This window comes from Alligator mississippiensis, chromosome 7 (assembly GCF_030867095.1).
Source record: "Alligator mississippiensis isolate rAllMis1 chromosome 7, rAllMis1, whole genome shotgun sequence".
Lineage (NCBI taxonomy): Eukaryota > Metazoa > Chordata > Crocodylia > Alligatoridae > Alligator > Alligator mississippiensis.
Window position 1 is genome coordinate 89,466,370 of NC_081830.1, and position 15,447 is coordinate 89,481,816.

General features: G+C 47.9%; 1 long non-coding RNA gene across 1 annotated transcript; it reads left to right on the forward strand.

The window, feature by feature from the left end:
• Positions 1-300: 300 nt before the first annotated feature.
• LOC109281720 (uncharacterized) lies at positions 301-9,011 on the forward strand. Its single transcript, XR_002088487.2, has 2 exons — positions 301-6,208; positions 6,560-9,011. It is a non-coding gene; the product is annotated as an uncharacterized LOC109281720 (long non-coding RNA).
• Positions 9,012-15,447: the final 6,436 nt, after the last annotated feature.

Here is a 15,447-nt window from a genome sequence, read left to right on the forward strand (position 1 = left end):
GAGGAAGGGAAGGAGAGAGTCAGGAGCGGGAGCGGGTGGCGTAGCCACCTCTACAGTGCAGATTGCTGCCCCTGTGCCATCCGTCGCTGTCCCCCTTCGTCAAATCCTGGACCCACTTCTGTGCATGAATAACCAAGTGCTCTGGAGAGGAGTTCACGTCACCTGAACTCACTGCTTGACTGCCCGTATGGAAACAGCGCAGTAACCACCCGCACGCAGATGCCTGGGCCAGTTCACCCGAGCTGAGTGTTTGTCCCTGGCCCGTGGTAGCCTGCAAGGTGTTGCCTGTTTCCATGCCACAAGGGCACGGGTTGGGACGGATTTGGTGGCGTCTCTGTGCCGTCACTCACCCTCTTCTCCAAACAAGGTGCTCCTGGAACACCAGGCCCGTCAGGTGGCAGATGTTCCCTCTTTTGGGCACTGATGAAAACCTGCAAATAACACAAATGGTCATTTAATGGAAAGGTAATGCTTCAGGAAATGTCACTTGGGATTTGGCCACAGATCAAACACAAAGGACTCTGACAAAATGTTTAGACAAGTGGGGCCTGCATTTTTGGCAGGCAGGGCTGCAAGTTAGCCCTGGATTCTCCCTGAGTGCCACATTGATTCCCCTTCCCTTGCCCCATCTCTTGCTCTGCTTTCTGCTTCCTGCCCTATGCCGTGGTCCAGCTTGTCCCCTCCCTGATCTGCCACGTGCCACATGTAGCAGCTGCCCACGCCACTCGTGGCAGCTGTGTTGTGGGTTGGCCACCCCCGGTTTAGACCATCACAGATGAGTGAAGATGGAGTTATACCTCTCACTGCAGCCTGCAGCTTGTTACTTCTAGGGAAGTGACGTCCCGTATAGTGCACGGCCTTTCCAGGAACGCAGCTAGATTTCCATGCTCCGGTCCATCGCCTGCAGAAGTGACCCCGGGCAGTGCAAGCAGTCACCTATGGCAGTAAAGTGTTTTGTCCAAAATGTTGAAAAGTGGCCTCTGATTTTAGTCTAAGAGGAGATATCCTGGACCCAGGTCTCCGTGTGAGCACCCAGAGCTTCTGCTGACTCCAGGTGAACTAATATACAACCTGGGGCGGAGGAAGAAAAGTCCCCCAAATGCAAGCCATGTTTAAATAAACAGGGGGGAGCTGACACCTAGGGCCTGCTACAAATGCCCCTCTTGCCTATGAGTCAATAACATTTTCTTCATGGCTTCAAGAAGAAGCCCTCACATCCAGTCAAATAAAAATAAAGAGAGATACAGATACTGAAGGGGACTCGGAGGAGCAGTTCTGGAGAAAACCAGAGGAATACTGTACTCAGCTTCCTAGATTTCATAGACATGAGGGCCGGAAGGGACCTCGGGAGATCATCGGGTCCAGCCCCCGCCCCAGGGGCAGTAAGTCAGCTGGGGTCACAGGATCCCAGCAAGATAAACGTCCAATTGACTCTTCAAGGAGTCCAGAGGAGGTAGGTGCCTGCACCACCTCCGGCGGCTGTCTGTTCCAGGCCTTGGGGGCTCGGACAGGAAAGAAGTTGTTCCTCGTGTCCAGCCTGAAACGGTCTTGGAGGGGTTTATGACCATTAGACCTTGTCATCCCTTGGGGCGCTCTGGTGAGCAAGCGTTCCCCCAGATCCTGGTGCACACCCTCATGTACTGAGAGGCAGCCACCAGGTCCCCCTGAGCCTGTGCTCCTCCAGGCTGAAGAGCCCCATGGCTCTCAACCTCTCTTCATAAGGCCTGTTCTCCTGCCCTCTGATCATGCGCGTGGCTCTCCTCTGCACTCTCTCAAGCTTCTCCACATCCTTCTTGAATTGTGGAGCCCAAAACTGGATGCAGTACTCCAGCTGCGGCCTCACCAAGGCTGAGTACAGCCGGAGGATGATATCCTGGGTCTTGCTCGAGATGCGTCGGTAGATGCAAGCCAGGGTTTTGTTCGCTTTGCCAGGTGCAGCATCGCATCCATGGATCATATTCATCTTGTGGTCAATCCTGCCCACTAAGTCTCTTTCGGTCATGGTGCTACCGAGTGTAACATTGCCAAGCCTATAAGTGTGATGCAGGTTTTTTTCCCAAAGTGGAGCACCTTGCATTTCTCCATATTGAATGCCATCAGGTTTTCATCTGCCCACCTTGCAAGCCTATCAAGGTCGTCCTGGATCACCAGCCTATCCTCAAGTGTGGACACTTCCCCAGAGTTTGGTGTCATCAGCAAACCTGGCCGGTCCAGTTTTGACACCTGTGTCCAGATTGTTAATGAAGACATTCAAGAGTACAGGTCCGAGAATGGAGCCGTGGGGGCCCCACTGGTCACCGAGCGCCCCGTTGATTCGGTTCCATCAACCACCGCTCGCTGGGTCCGAGCGCGGAGCCAGTTCCCCAGCCATCGCACTGTGGAGTAGTCGAGGCCGCAGTTGTCCAATTTTTCCATGAGGACATCATGGGACACCAGGTCAAAGGCTTTTTTCAAGTCCAAATATATGACATCAACCGCTTCCCTTTTGTCCAGGTGATACATCACCTGGTCATAGAAGGAAATGAGATTGGTCAAGCAAGACCTACCCACAACAAACCCGTGCCGGCTGTCCCTCAGGATGCTGCCTCCTGTTAGCCTGTCAAGAATGGTTTCTTTGATAATTTTTTCCAAAATCTTCCAGGGATTTAAGCCAAACTGATTGGCCTGTAGTTTCCTGGGTCTTCTTTCCTCCCTTTCTTGAAGATGAGCACCACATTGGCCCTCTTCCAATTTTCAGGTACTTCACCCGAGCGCCACGAGTTCTCGAATATTCTCGCCACTGGCTGTGCTATAATGTCTGCCAGTTCCTTTAGCACTCTTGGGTGCAGCCTATCTGGACCAGCTGATTTATGGGGGTCCCACCTCTCAAGATACTACCTCACAAGATCCACGCCAGTGGTGGGCATCTGTTCATCTTCACTCCGGTCATCCGGCATCCTGTTCGGCAGGCTGGTCCCTTTGGGCTGATGAAAAACCGATGCAAAGTCATCATAAAGCAGATTGGCTGGGTGTCGGTAGTCAGCTGCCCCAGCTGGTTTAGCAGGGTCCAATGTTGCCCTTGTTTTCTTTCAACTCCCCACATATCTGAAAAAGGACTTTCTATTGTCCTTGATTCGTGTACCCAGATGAAGTTCAGTTGCAGCCTTGGCTTTTGTAGTTCGCTGCCTGCAGGTGTGGAGCAGCGCAGTATACTTCTCCTTAGTGGTGTTTCCCATCTTCCATCCTTTATACGCCTCTCTTTTTAGACATAGGAGGTCCATGAGTTCCCTGTTGAGCCAAGGGGTTGTTGAGCCCTTTTACCATCTTTCCTACGGGTGGGGATGGACTCCCCTTGTGCTTCTAGGATCACGTCCTTAGGGAGCAATCACGCATCATGAACTCCCCTCCCTGTGAAATCATGGCCTTTCAGGGTGTCAAGAACAAGCCTCCTGACCTTATGGAAGTCAGCTTTCCTAAAGTCGAGGGCGACTGCGTTGCTGGCTGACTTGCCAGCTTTGCGATGGATAGTGAAAGCGTTCAGCTCGTGGTCACCGTCACCCAGCTTCCTTCGACTCTTAGGGCACTGATTAAATCGTCCCTTTGGCCAGTGCCATGTCCAGCAGCACCTTGCCCCTTGTCAGCCCGTAAACTTCTTGGGACAGGTAGAGCTCATCCATGCATGCAAAGAAGCTTTGTGACCGATCGGATTTGGCCGAGCGCTCATCCCACGAGATGTCCAAGTAGTTGAAGTCTCCCATGATAACCATGCGCTGGGAGCGTGCAGCCTCGGCCAGTTCCCTAGCGAATTCTTGGTCAAGCTCTTGTTCCTAGTTTGGAGGTCTGCAGTAGACTCCTACCATTGTGTCCTTCCAGACGCTGCCCTTTTCAGACCTGCAAAACACCAGGCAGGGGAAATCACAGTTGTATAGAGAGATTTTAAGGTATCCTGTTGAGCAAAGTAAGCATTGCAGACCTTTTAATGTTCAACCCATGTTGACAGACAACATTTTTGCTGCATTTCTCTTTTGCATTTGCTCTGCAAATATTCCAGGAAATGAGTTTATTGACACTGTCCCAGACAGAACATGTCTTAACTGAAAATCAAGAAAATGAGTGTTTAAATTCTTCATTGAAAAGACAAGCTCTGGAAATCCCATCCTAAGGGCCTGTCTGCACAAAGTAGCAGCTCTCATGTGAATTTAATTTGATTTAATTAAGCCAGTGTAAATCCCTGGTCAAGGCTTAAGTTTGAGAGGGGCTTTCACTGTGGTTTAGTCTGTGCCAGACAGGAACAGGTTGAAACAGAAACAAAGCAAACCAGAACAGCCTTCCTCCTGCCTAACCCTCCCACCGCCCTCAGAAGAGAGCAAAGCCCAAACCCCAAACGTGCGGTGCCCACAGAGGGCTGGTTGGACGGGTGTAGCTTAAGTGCCTATTAAATGTGTTACCATTTTGGTTAATAAGAAAAACAAGAAGGTCATACCAAGGCAACTTTCTTTGACGTAGCCCTAAAAGTAGCCCTGTCCCACACAGGGAACAGATCAGACTGTGGGGCCCACGTATGCTAGCACGGGTCAGCCTGAGACCAGACTTGCTCCCTGTCTAGGTGTGTTCGGGTCGGGAGTCTTGATTCTGGCACATGCTACCCGGCAGCCTCTAGCAAAGAGCACTCACTGCAAAGCTACAGCCCTGCTCGTTACTACCGTTTATTCAATTTCCTCGTGTATTTACTGTTTAATCCAATTATACACAAATTGAGATAGCTAGGAAGGCAGGACTTTGAGGAAATTATTAAAAGCCTACAAAAATAATGATAGGCTTGCATCCTGAACAGTGCAGAAGAGAGTTTGTATTATTGTCACATTATCACTGGACAGGGAGCGGCAGCCTGTGGAAGGAAAGGACCATGGACTAGCTGACTGATCACGCTGCCAATAACTTTAGACTTTTAAGCCCAGCTGTTGCACTGGCTCACTCTGTGACCTTACACACCTGTCTTGCACTGAGTGTATTTCGATACAGGCCCCTTATGACTGGTGCATGCCGTAGTCCTCCAAGTGACGTGTGCATCTCCCATGCTGCGCTGCAGTGTGAAGCTGAGCCACAGTACGAGCTGTGAAGGATCCAGGGAGGAGCTGCATTCGCCCAGCCGGGAATCCTGCTCTGCACTGGGGTTTTCTGGAGTCGCACCGCTGGGCACGGCTTCGTAGCAGCAGGGCTGGGCTGCGGCTCCGCTGTTCTGGGCCGCAGAGGAGCACGTAGGTGGCAGTGAGACTGAAGCCTGTTCAGACGTGCTGAGGGCCAGGCATTCCCCAGCTGGGCCCAGGACTTTAAACCCCTGTTCTCTTCCCCTGCATAGCTGTCCCTCCTGAACTGTACCTGAAGAAAGGCATAATGTACAGTCTAGAAGATACTGGGGTGCAAGATGCACGCAGCTTGACTAGAAGCCCCTGGCCTAGATGCAGAAATTAGAGAAGTATTTCTAAAGCTTGTGCAAAAACTTGTGTTAACTTCTACCTGTCCCCTCGTGCCCGGGTCTTGTCCAGCAGGCTTTGCCGTCACAGAGCACCCCTGCCCACTGCTGCTTTAGTTTGAATTGCCTGTGTCTCCTGTAACTCAGCCTGGTCAGGTTTAGTACCTTCCGGGGTATCCGCTGTCCAAAAAAATTCCAAATGAAGCAAATTTGCATCCAAGTAAGCACTGTCCAGCACCCCTGTCTGAATGCTCTCCCCCCCCCAGCCCTGAGCTCCTCTCTTCTTTCACAGGCACTGGCTGCGGCTCCACAATCTCCTAGCCACCTTGGAAAGGAAAGTGAAGTCCTTTGCAGGTACCCTGCTGCCTTACTTACTGGCCCATCTCCTGGAGCAGCCCTGAGGCATAACTGAGCCCTCTGGTTTCGTTAACCCTTCTCTGCCAGTGTGGCATTGAGATGCCCAGGTACACGGTGATATAAAGAAGCTCACACTAGATGATCATAGGGCTCCCTTGCTATCTGATCGTCTATTAATTCACAACTGCTTTGGAATCGATAGATTTAATCCATGTGGAAACCATAATTTGTAAGTTGGATAAGCAACATGATAACTAACATACTTCTACTGGGAACAAGGATGGGTAGAAGCAGGATACAGGAAGCGTCCCCTGCAGTGGAATAAGGATGAACTTGTGTTGGTGTTGCTGCTTATAAGGTGCTGAAGCTTCACTCAACCCTTCAGTGCAACAGCATGATGTAAGTATTTTATGCATTCCCCCCTCTAATCTAATCTAATCTAATCTCGCATGCACAAGTGTAGACTCCTAGCTATAAAGGTTTGTCCCTTGAGTTAACTGTTCACGCAGATAAGCTCAGACTGTACACTATCTGCTTAATTTGACTCGCAAAAGTTAAAATAGGCACATTATATAATGATGTTGGTCTTTACATCAGGAAATCAACTAAGAGGTTGTTAAGCTGCTATTATATAATGCAGTGCCAATAATAGAAAGTGTGGAGGAAGGTGGTGCAGCTGATGCTTGCTATATTGGTGGTAATTGTTAGAAGAGAGATTTATGGAAATATCCTGTGTCTGGTATTTTGCAGATGCTCAGAAAGCAGCTGGGCACTGGCAGCCAGCACTGCAACTTGCTGCCCATCAGACTGTGCATCAGATCAAACCAAATAGACATTCTGGAAAGGGCTTGCAGGCTGCACCAGGCCCATATTGCAGGTGTGGTGATTTTCATTCTTTGTGGTTACTGGAAGATAAAGCTCACAGTTCAGTGGGGTTGTCAACTGTTCCAGGCTCCACCAGCATCCTTCAGTAGCAAGCTAAAAGAAGGACCAGCTGACCTTGAACACGTGCTAATAGATTTCTATTTAAACAATTGCTGAAGTAACTGTGGGGTGCATAAAGTGCACAATTGCAGAAATCTGTAGACAAAGAACAATTCTGTCTTCCTCTGTGAAAACAAGGATGTTTTCTTCTAATGGTCATGCTCAGTGAGTCTCCACTAGCTGCGGACACACAATTACTTTTGATGCAAGCTCAGATCGAGGTCCAGTTGGGCTGAGATTAAGGTTCAGTTTTGAAACCAAACAAAGGCTTAGCTTGAACCATTTCTGAAACAAGGATTTTAAGTTAAGGTGATTCACTGTAAGTGAAGAGGTACATGTTGAAAGACATGGCCAGGCTGAGGTGACTGGCTTCTCTGTGCAAGTATAGTTAAAATGATATAATGAGAGAGAGCTAAGATGGGTGTTTACAAGTCCTATTGAATAGGCTTAATAACATGAAGCTAAGCTGCCCTGACAATAAAACTTTGATATTGTTAACAGGAATTAATCCGTGTTATTTATAGGTGCTTAGAATATATTGTATAGGTTCCTGTAATTCATTAAACTTCCTTCTCCATCTCATAGTGGCCATTTCTCATATACACACAACCATTAATAACTTATCCAGAGGAGATAATTACCAGGCAAAAATATTGCCTAAGCATTTTTATGTGACGTGCATATGCATGACAGGGTTTAGATGACACAATAACAACGTTTTTATGAAGATAATAGATTTTGCCTTGTAAAACTCATTACAATTAGCTGTCTGTCTGATTCTGTATCACAGAAGAAGCATCTGGCAATAGGATCTTTTCCATTTCAGCAGTGGTCCCTGGCAAGAACAGGCTGTGATTTCCTTAGTCATATGGAATAGCATCTTAGGGTATAGACAGAGATAATCATTATCTTGATATCAAATGATACACATATAAGCTCTTCTAATGCAAGTATTATAGCTGTGTTCTACAGTGATACAAGGATAGCTAAATTGTCGCAACTTTAATCCTATTTCTTTTGGTGTTAAAGTTAAAGTGATATAGTTAACTTGGGTGACCTTGGGACAGGGACGTGATGAATTCAATATGGGCAAATGGAGGTTGCCTCTAACTAAAACATACCGTCGGTACTTTGAAAGAGCTAATGTCCCAAAGTTGGCAAAAATTATTAATGAAATGGATAAGAATAAAAATGTACTCCAAAAATTTTGAATAGAAATTAAACATTTTTCATGAAGCTCATTAGCCAGCCAAAATGTCCTGCTTTCACAAGTAAGAAAGAGGACAACTTCAGGTCTGGGTCAATGGGGAAATGAAGGCAGCAGTTACAAATAATAATGTTTAGAGTATGGTTGTATGGGATGTTTTGGATGGGAAGAATCCTGCCTCAGGCAGGGGTTGGACTACATGACCTCTGGAGGTCCCTTCCAGCCCCACTTCTCTACGAGTCTATGATATAAAAGGAGAAATGAAGAAAAGGGAAGAAGCGAACAGTCAATATACATAAAAAATTACATAGAGTGAAAATTGTGAACAATTAACTACATTAGAGTAAAACCCAGGGCTGGTCAGGAAAGCTAAAGACAATAGTTTGTAAGGAAATCAAAATCATACTATAGCTATATTCCTATGCAATGATGAAGTAACAGGGTAGTCTGGCCCTTTACGGGAGGCAGACCGCCCCGGGATAGAGGTTTGCTTTACTTGCTTATGTGTTCGGACCAGGTATTATTGTTTCGTGTTATGAGGACTGGTGGAGGGGCTCCCGAGGAAGCGAGACCAGACAGTGGGGCTGCAGGCACCCAGCCTGCCCGCAGGCTATTGTTCGAACGTTTGCAATGACATAGAAAAGGCAGAGTCAAGAGCAACCTCCTGCAAGTACCATCAAAGAGCCAAGTGTGCTTGGGAAAGACGTGAGGATGGTTGTTCTCAGCGGTTGCTCTTCAGCTCTGCAACCCCGCTCTCCCCCATCCCGCTGGAGGCCTACCACAGCCCAAGCCTGCGCATCCTCCAAAAGCACTGCGACACCTTCCTGCTCAGGTGGGTGCTCAGCAAGCCAGGCTAGGCTGGGATATTGTTCAGGGAGTTTTTTTTCTCTTTTGTTTGGATAATCTACTTGTCTTTATAAATTAATTTGTCCCTTACTATAAGCTACCCAGAGCTTTTGTTGGGGAAGGCAGCATGTAAATCTAATAAGTAAATAAATGTGCTCCAAACGAGGTTGCTGTGGTATTTACGTTTCATCTACCTGACGGCGAGGAGGCACCTGATGGCAGAGTGTTTAAGGCATCTCGTAAGGGATGGAGAAGTGCAAGTGTGAGCCCTGCCCTGGGCCTGTGCTGAAGCCTGTCCCCAGTTGACCCGTCTGTAAAGGGGTTGCTGGCTGTCTGGGGTGGAGAATCGAGGGCTAGTAACACCGCGTCTTTGTGCTGTGGGTTACAGAAAGTAGTGTGCTTTTACCATGCTAGCCTGATGGGCCATCTGGTCTCAGATGGACCTTTGACCTTTTTATTCAGAAAGGAACAGAAGGATGTATCACAAGAAGATAATGAAGTGTGTTTCAGTCCATTAGTAACTAAGGAAGACAACAATCAGTATCTAGTAGGACTGCACTTTGAGACAGGGGCTGTCCTCCTCATCAGAGCAGGGCCCTGCTGCATGTGCACAGCACACGCTGTGCTAGCACAGACACCAAGACGGAGACTGGCAGTCCTCCATCATTTGCACAGGAGAGCCCGAGCAGTTGGGTCAGGACACCTCTGGCCACTGACCTCTGTTGTAGGATACCCAGGAAATGGCTGAAGAGTGTTAATCTTGTGCTAAGATTACAAAAAAGAGCAAGTGGGGTGACACAGACAGTGATCAGCCGCACAGCCTGACATCTATCCCAGGCAAAATCATGGAAAATCTGATCCAGGATTCACTTAATAATGAAGTTAAAAGATAGGAGCGTAGTGAATGTGGGTCAGCATGGTTCGTGGGACATAGACCGACCTGACTGCATCCTGTTCTGCAGCAGCTGAGATTACAGTCGCTCCTCCTGTCTTTAGAGACTGGTGACCTGCCCCCTCTGTTAGTGAGATGCTGGGGGCCAGCTGCTGTGTTGTGCTGCCGTAGTGGAGGGGAGGGAGCCTGGGGAGGTCCCTGAAGAGCAAGGGCCTGCCTGGCTATGTGATGTAGAGGGCGGGAGCCAGTTTCTGTGCTGATCTGTGCATGGTTCTGGGGTTGCCAGCCTGTCTCCTTGCAAAACCATGCATCAGCTGGAGCATGGGGAAGCCTCCTGATGCTTTTGAAGCTTTTTAACCACTGTGTGAGGGTTTGTTTTAATGGGACAGGACGTTGAAGCCATACAAGGCCATTAATGTTCCTGTGATAAAAAACAACGATTCCCTATGGGGAAGCAGATTCTTCTTTGCTCTGTTTATTATTTGGTATTTTCCAAGGAAGTTTTAAGGGAATTCAATTTTTTGTTTTTTTGAATATGGATTTTAGTAAAACTAAGAAGTTGAGTAAAAAAAAAAAAAAAAGTCTGGGCCTAAAAAGGCAAGTGGAGGATTGGGGGATAAAGGTGAAAAGATCAAATAAGGAAAATAAACGTGGAAAAATAAAAGAAGTTTCAAAGATTTGAGAATGCAGAACTGATATGGAAAAACATGTTTTAATTAGGATGTATGACAGGAAGTTTCAGGGATTGGGAAATACAGGACTGATATGGGAAGTTTTAGAAAATAATTTGTTTTGTTTCAGATTTACTTGCAAAACGTACTGACGGCAGTTTCTGTAGGGTTGCTTAAGCAGTCAGTAGGATGATGGTAAGTGTTAGTAGGTTTGACATATGTCAAGTAGTTTTAAAAGAGAACAAGACAGTGTAGTCAGGGACGTTATTTTGGGATTGGGGGTCTCCGTATGAAGTGCATCCTGACACTGTCAGAGTCTCTTCTCAATCCTGCCTGGTGCTGTGATTAGGCAATATATTGTTCTTGTAGCTCATGATCTTGTGTTAAGCATAATGCTTATAGACTTGTTTAATTTAGAACGTAAATGTACTTGAATAATGCTTTTCTGGGAGTTTTTACCTGCTAGTAGTGTTGCTCTTACGTCTTTCAGGGTCCTCAACATAAAACACTTCTGTCTAAAGCCAACTCCAGAGCCAAACCCAGTGAAATAACAGTAACATAAGCAATTAAAAAAGAGAGAGAAAGAAAATAACTGAATTGGCAGTTATGCTTGTAGGGTTGTGAGGCATTGATTAGATGGCAGATTTGGCAAGTTAGCTACCTTAAATGTAGTCAGGTACCTTCTGCCATGCGTGCTATTAGTACTGAAAGAAAACCCACTGCTTCTGGCAAAACACTGCTTGTTCACCAGAGTCCAACTTCAAATTCATGTCGTCTTTGCTTACAAGTTGATGGTCCAGTCTTCTGCTGCCAGACCTGGGTTGGCAACCTATGGCCCATGGAATAGATGTGGTCTGTTAAGAAATCAGCTCACCTTGTGGTGGTGGGGAATGGCAACAGGAAGTCTTCCCTGTGCTGTAAGTCCAGCTGCCAGTGACACTGGAATTGGCCGCCCGTGGCAGCAACCAGCTTGCAACCTAGAAAGGCTTAATGTAAGCTAATGGCACTGTTGTTTTCTGCTTTGTCCCTGACCGCGCATTCAGCTGGTGCCTCTAAATCCTTGCAAAGCAAGAAAACTCTTTTAGTTCTTGTATTGTTTTCCAAGTGCCAAGCAGGGCCCTGTGGGGTTTGCTGCAGACAGTGCAGCTGCGTGCGCTGTCTTCCGTGGATTGCAGCACTGAGCTCTGCCCGCGTTTGTCACCTCTGCTCACTTTGGGGGTCGTTTGGTGAATTCTCTGCAGTGTCCAGTCTTCAAGCACTGCCTGCCCTCCACTAGATGTGGTCTGAACTGAGTAACTTCCTTTGCCTGTAAGTTCCAGTCGCTTTGCCTCGGGCTACTTGTGGGTCTCCCGGGAATTGCTCTCGGACAGTGTTTCGTGCAGGAGCCCAATCACAATCCCTGCTCTTACCAGGAACTGGGTTCCAAAATTACAAGACTGGCTTTTCAGCCCTCCCTCCCTCCACGTGTGTGCCTTTTTTGTACTTCGTTTTCAAAAGAGGCTGCTCAGTGTTTCAGACTCGGGTGGAGTACAGTACTCCTCACTCTTACGCAGTGTTGGTTGCCTCTGTCTCACTTAACTATTCAAAACCATCAGTGCTTCAGAACCAGTTGTTGTCAGACATAAAGCTGCTTTCCAGCTCTCTTCCCCTAGGATGCTTGCAGATGCAGAGGGAAACTCTATTCAAAACTTCTCCAGTTGTCCTCCATACTTTCAGACTCTCATTTCCAGTGGGACTTTTACCTGCTCCATTTACACAGCCGGGGTGTTTCTTAGTTGTTTTACCCCAGCCACCGTGGACTCTGCAGCAATCACTCAGCATCCTAGAGGCTGACAGAGAGGTCTCCTTCACTGAGGGTCTGTCTACACCAGTGTGGCTCTGACCAAACTGTTCCCAGGCTTGCCCCACTCACCTGCCGCTGTGAACATGCTCCAAAGCAGGAAATAGCCCCTTGAGGCTGCTCCAAGGCGATCCCCGGCAGCTGCCCCCAGCACACTTCACACTAAGGTCTCAAGAGAAGCTGCTTGGGACACCCCAGCGCGGCAACCGTGATGCTAACAGTTTCCCGCAGCCAAACTCTTACTTGATGTACTACGCCTGTCCAGTGGAAAGTCCTAACGTGTGGGGAAGGAGCCTCATATCCCCCACTCCCAGTTAGTAACATACCAAATATACTTGTATTGTGGTTTGGGCAAAGCAATATTGGCAGTTTTCATTAAATAACAAAGACGTCAGGTAAGAATTTGTTTAGCAGTTATCACCCATGATGGTCACTTATCCAGATATCAATATTGGCATCTCCAACGTTTAAAAAAAAGCCTGATGTAGAAATCGGAAAACTCACTTAAAAATGTATGTGGTTGCGGGGGTTAAAGTAATAACGTGTAAGATTTTTCCTTTGTATCCTGACTTCTGAGCCTTCAGGAATCACTTGGCTGCCCCCCCACCCCACTTTTCTTTACAACCAAGATGATTAAGGACCCTTTTTCTTGTCTTAAGAGAAAGCTGAGATTCTCACAGTTCCAGGAGCTTGCACTGTAAGAAAAACACTACCACAAAACTTGTGATAAAAACCACAAGAAACAACAACACTGGTACGTTTGGAGGGTGAGACCTTTGTGCTCCTTCCGCTACCCTTAAACTGTCTCACAGAGCTGGAGCAGTGTAAGTGGGGAGGGGGGGGCAACAAGGCCTGTGTCTGGCTGGGAAAGGATCCCCCAGTATTACGTGGGACTATGGAAGACAATGAGGCTCCTTAATGCTCCCTTTGTGAGCCCTTGTGCTCAGTACAGCACAGCGAGGGGTCAGAGCACTGCAGAGATTCGAGTAAGCAGCGTGGACCACAGGACAGCCCTGGGAGTCTGCCATATGTTTGACAGCCTCCTCCATCCTTTTTCTCTCCCTCTCTGCCCCCAGGCTTTTAAGTGATGCTCTTCCTTCCCTGGAGGAGCAGCCTGGGCTTGGAAGGGTGGCTGAAAGCTGCTTTAGCTCCCGTCCCCTGGAGCTGAGGTCTGTCTTGCATCTCCGAGAGCCACGGCACCGAATCTCATCTCAGACGCGCTGAAAAAAGTTCACTCTTCCTTTCATGTGGCTTTTCTCTTCATCTGAGCCAGTTATTCCTAGGAATGCTGGAGCCTCTTTAACACTGAAGTTCGACGGTAGAACCGCAGCGCATGACAATCTTGCCCCATGCAAGACGAAGTAGAAATGGTGGTGGTGGCAACCATCGGTCCTCCTGGATCATGGTGTATGCATGAGGGCCACCCAGACCTTCGATGCATGCGCCTGGGCAGGACTTTTTGGAGGAGTGGAGGCTGCCCAGACCTTCCATCCCCGCTCTAGGCCACTGAGACAGAATCCACAGACCAGACTGAGTCCAGGTGTTTGGTCCCTCCGTGGCTGTAGTTGTCTGGAAATCGAACCCAGGTCTCCTGTGTGGTAGACAAAGACTCTACCACTGAACCACAGGGGACTCCTGGCCCAACAACACTCTTTCAGGTGCAGTAAGGTTCAAATGATTGCTTCCTGGCTTGTTGATCCATCACTCTGGCCTCATTTGATTTTTTCCAGCACCACTCAGCAAGGGGAGAGTGCAGTGTCAGAGCTATGTATGAGACTCTTATCATTACTCATAGCATCAGGATCCAATGTAATAAGATTCTCTCATTAAAAAAAATCCTGCTCAGATTTGGGGATTCCATTTACAAAGAAATGAACTTGTTGCTTATGGTGGATTCTTTTGCACAATCACTGGAGAAGCACGTGGTGCATTTCTTTCCCTCTGCTCGGGCCACATTTTTGTCACTTAGCAAACCACCCTTACCTTGGCAGATCCTTTATAAATGCTAGTAATAATAGGCCTGCTTCCCTTCCTGCGTGCATGTTCCTCCCCCATGAAGAGGAGGAAAGCCCCCCTTAGGGTTCATTTTATTGCTGCTGGAAATGGGGATTGTGTTAGAACTAATGAGATCATATAACAGGGACTTCTACTGCTGTCTCCTCCCAGCAGGGATTTCTTTAAAAAGCTTGGACAAAGGATGTGTGAGCCATCACAACTCCAGTACCAAAGCTCTGCAGGCAAGAGTAGGAAAATCTGCCCAAAAGAGAATGAGAAATGCAGGTCAGTAAATGTAAACGTGTAACAGTAAATTCCTCCCTCGAGAGTGGTGGGCATGGCACTCCCCCAGGGTCTCTTGAGCATATATTGACATTTCGTAGAAAGAATTAGGATGTTGGCTGCTGTGGCTCCCGTTTTACTCGTGGCAGGTTTGGGTGTGAGGTCTGTGTCGTGTCAGGGTTGATGGTCATCTCGCGTGGAGTTGAGATTGACAGGTTTGCCTGGGTTGGTTTGGACAGGGCTGATCCTGCCTCAGACAGGGGGTTGGGCTAGATGTGACCTCCGGAGCTCCCTGCCGGCCCCACTGCTCAGCGGTTCTATGAAAGAATTTGTGCAGCTGTAGATTAAGTGGGTATTTTTATACAATGTTTTCATTACTACCTAGCACAGGGATCTGCAACCTGTGGGTTGGATCTGACCTGTAGAGCTGCCAGGGGGAAAAGCACCAGGACCAGATGCTGTTCAACACTGAGAAGTGTAAAGCGCTCCATCTGGGGAGGAAAAATCCGCAACAAACTTATAGGCTGAAACGGACCTGGGGGTCATCACTGACCATAAAATGAATATGAGCACCAGTGTGATGCTACAGTTAGCAGGGCAAACAATAGTCTGTCATGCATCAGCCGATGTATCTCAAACAAAACTGAGGAAGTTATTCTCCCGCTTTACTCGGCATTCACGATGCTGCAGCTGGAGTACTGCATCCAGTTCTGGGTGCCGCACTTCCGGAAGGATGTGGAGGAGTTGAGAGAGTCTAGAGAAGAGTCATTCGTATGATTAGAGGCCTGAAGAGCAAGCCATACGAGGCAAGGCTGACGGATATGGGACTGTTCAGCCTAGAAAAGAGAAAACTTCGGGGGGATTTGGTGGCAGCTTACAAATATATCAGGGGTGAGAATCAGGGGCTAGGTGAACAACTAT